General features: G+C 31.7%; 1 long non-coding RNA gene across 2 annotated transcripts; it reads left to right on the forward strand.

Moving 5' to 3' along the window:
* The first annotated feature begins 266 nt into the window (after positions 1-266).
* LOC126880274 (uncharacterized) lies at positions 267-3434 on the forward strand. Of its 2 annotated transcripts, XR_007696529.1 has the most exons (3): positions 433-1607; positions 1709-1864; positions 3160-3434. It is a non-coding gene; the product is annotated as an uncharacterized LOC126880274 (long non-coding RNA). The 2 variants fall into 2 exon arrangements; XR_007696528.1 differs by lacking the exon at positions 3160-3434 and having other exon boundaries at positions 267-1607; positions 1709-3155.
* Positions 3435-3651: the final 217 nt, after the last annotated feature.

The following is a 3651-nucleotide window of genomic DNA, read 5'->3' on the forward strand; positions in this document are numbered from 1 at the left end:
TGGATTTCCTCAATATTCTCATACTTATGAAGTTGTTGTTGCTCATGACCTCCTGCTATTTTCTTGATGACTATATTATCCAGGTTCCATTCCTAGGTCTTGATATTTGTTTATAAAGTAATATCTTATTATGCATCGACAATGTGGAGTTTCTTCCAACTAGTCAATACACTTTTTATAGGTATCTTTCTTTTGCCTTTCATAGCCACAACAAGGCTATAATACGTTTCCTTCCTGGTTTTTTTGTAGACCACTTTCAGCTGATTCTAAAAAATTAAAATGAATGGTAATTTTTCTATTCTTTACAATTAAAAATCAAAAGAAATAGGAAATAGGTACTACTATTTACAGGTAATAATATGCATAAATAATTCGTTTCCTAAAGAATACAGAAAATTGAAAACGTTTTTATAATACTTACATAATTGTTTAAACAAAAGAGACCCAGCCAGAGCAAAACTAACAGACAGAACTGCAAAAAAGCCACTAATTTCCATTTTCCCACCCCCTTATCTTATATGCATTTTCCAATCAAAATTTTTAGGTTGTCATGAACATGAAAGACTCAACCTCAACAAATAATAATAAACAAAAAGCTCTACAGCTCTACTTCCACTTCCCGCCAAATGGACACAGGTTGGTGACACTGAATTCACGCCAAATAAATGAAAAAATAGAACAATTTTCTTTTTCGTCAATTTCTTCACGTGAAGTTTATAACGAACAAACTTAGATGTCAAAGTGTGCTTTTACACGTCAAATTTGGCCTTGAATAACTTGGTCAATTTCTTGTCCAATTTATTGTTGATGTAAAGTGGACTTTAGTAAGGCCCGGTCTTTTCACCTCCGAATAAATAGTTAACGGGAAGTTTATCTGACAGATAAAAAAAGTAGCGTCTTTTCACTCTGGAATAAAGTTATCCGGCAGATAAATTGACGTTAAGGCCCGGTCTTTTCACCTCCGGATAAATATTTAACGGGAAGTTTATCTGACAGATAAAAAAAGTAGCGTCTTTTCACTCCGGAATAAAGTTATCCGGCAGATAAATTGACGTTAAATATCAAATATTTAACTGCCGAATAAAGTACCGAATAAAAAGTTATCTGGAAGATAAACTTTACTTTTTGTATATTTCATGGTTTTTGGTTGCCACGAAACTAAAAATGTAACCTAAAATCTTGTAGACATATAAAATCCGTAGGTTACCGCGAAAAGCGAAAATAAAAATATAATAAGTTTATGTGTTTCGTTTATTTGGTGGTTTATTTTGTGTGTGTGAGAAATATGGATCCTGTATTGGAAGACCTAGATTTAGGCCCGGTCTTTTCACCTCCGAATAAATATGCTCTTATCTGGCAGTTAGCTATCTGGAGGATAAATATTTATTCGCCAGATAAAAAGTACCCGTCTTTTCACGTCAATTTATGTTCCAGTTAGTTATCCGGTAGATAAGCTTAAAAGTAAGTTTGGATTCCGAACACACCTGACTTTTATGTTTATTTTTATAATTTCAGCTTTAACTTAACCTAACATAATTAGATTCAAAGTATTTCAAAGATAATTTTATCGATTTTATTTCCATTTTGGAAGAAGGAATGAAGGAAATGTAAGTAAATCAAAGAATTACAACTTAAAAAATAGGTATACAAAGTCATAAGGTTTAGAAATACATTTCCATATTTTAATCAGACAACAATATTGTTTTAGAAGGAAAACATTGATTATGCTGAAATAGTTTACTGGAGAGCTTGAACAAGAGGTAAATCCATTTTAAATTAGAGGAAAACTGTTGATTTGTATGTAAAATAGAAGACAAAGACAAGTTTAAATAAAGACAAGCTAGCTAATGAAACAGATGCAGTGGTAATTTTGTTTACATAATTATATATGTACATATTATATGATTATTAATATTAGGTTTGTTCTAGCAAACAGTCAAACTAGTCAGAAACCGTCAGCAATTAGTTGCTCAGTGAGACAACATAATACAGTCACCAGTGCTATCCCCTATCTACTCGCGCTGGTCGACTATTCGCTGATGGTTTCAAACCGTTTGAAACTGATGCTAGAACAAACCTAATGACTGTTCAATGATGTAAAAATTTGTTAATGTGGGGAAAACTTTTATTTAAATTCAATACTATATTTCTGTAAATATCATGCAATATGGCAAAACTTGATGTTACGTCTGAATTTAGCCATAATGAGATTATTTGCTTGATATGCTATTTAGTAACATTTCTTCAAGTTGGTATAGTTTGGTATGTGTATGATGAAGGTAAAACCCCCTTTGTCCCACATGTCCCCTTTTAACTTACAGTAGAACCCTAATTATCCGTGCTATGATTTTCTATTACTCAAGTTGCATTTTTGAGGTTTTATCAACATAGCGTCATTGTAAATCACTTAACGGAAACTCTATATGACGAAAGAGAGACTCATAATGAAAGATTTATTTTTTCTGTTATCTTTTTATGGTAGGTACATAATATTATAATATGTATGTGTATACATACTTATTATACATAAGAAATACATGTTCGGATTATCAGTGCCACCTTCGGTCCCGAGGAGCACGGATAATCTGGATTCTACTGTATTAGGTAGGCCAGAACTTGATATATTACTTGATTTCTTATGTTGATTACTTTTCGTTTTTGGGTTGACAAAACATGATTTAAACTTTCAAAATGCCCTCCTGAAAAATTAGGCTAGATGGACATATCAATCATTGTCAAAACGCTACAGATTTATAATCCATCCAACTGGTATATTGAATAGTAAACTAGGGATAAACCAACTATGTATATCAAAACACAATATTTTAAAGATTGGATAATTTACATGGTAAATTGAAGAATCCCAATAACAAGAATAAAACCTAATTTTAATATTTGTTATGGGTCATTCCACGAACATACGCTTGTTTTGGATTACTTCGACAACGAATATTTTACGTTGCAAAATAAGAAGAACAAAAGTAAATTGCAAATTACATTGTTATTTATTGGAATAATTATTAGTGCCATTTACTTTCGTACTTCTTAGGTTGCACAGTAAAATATTCGTTGTCGAAATAATCCAAAACAGGCGTATGTTCGTGGAATGGCCCATAGTAGATATCTTTCACTTTTCTAAATAAAAAAAATTGGTTACAGATATGACAAACACCTAGATGGAATCCTGTGTTCTCAAAGAAAAAGCTAGTTCCAGAAATAAGCTACCAATAATAAACTAGAGAATGTATTACAAGAAAGAACAACGCTAATACCCAACATAGCTCAATTGCTTCAGATAGAAAAAGAGGAGGAAAGGGTAGAACACAAGCGTGCCAGAGAAAATTAAAGGGCAGAAGAGACACAAAAATTCATTGATTTATTAAATTTAATAATTAAATTATACAAAGGACAATTAAATAAAGAATAAAAAATTATACATGTATATTAATGATCCTTCTATTTCCCCATAAAGCTTGTTACTGACCAGGAGGTATACTATAATAGATATATTACATCTCATATTGCTCACTATAATAATGAGTGAGCCTGCATAAACGGAACCATAATATACATTAGGTATAGTTCCGGGTATGCAGCCTCACTCATTACTATAGTGAGTGATATGAGATATATTTTAGTATAGTTCCCCGT

Source organism: Diabrotica virgifera, chromosome 2 (assembly GCF_917563875.1).
Source record: "Diabrotica virgifera virgifera chromosome 2, PGI_DIABVI_V3a".
In the NCBI taxonomy this organism is placed as follows: domain Eukaryota; kingdom Metazoa; phylum Arthropoda; class Insecta; order Coleoptera; family Chrysomelidae; genus Diabrotica; species Diabrotica virgifera.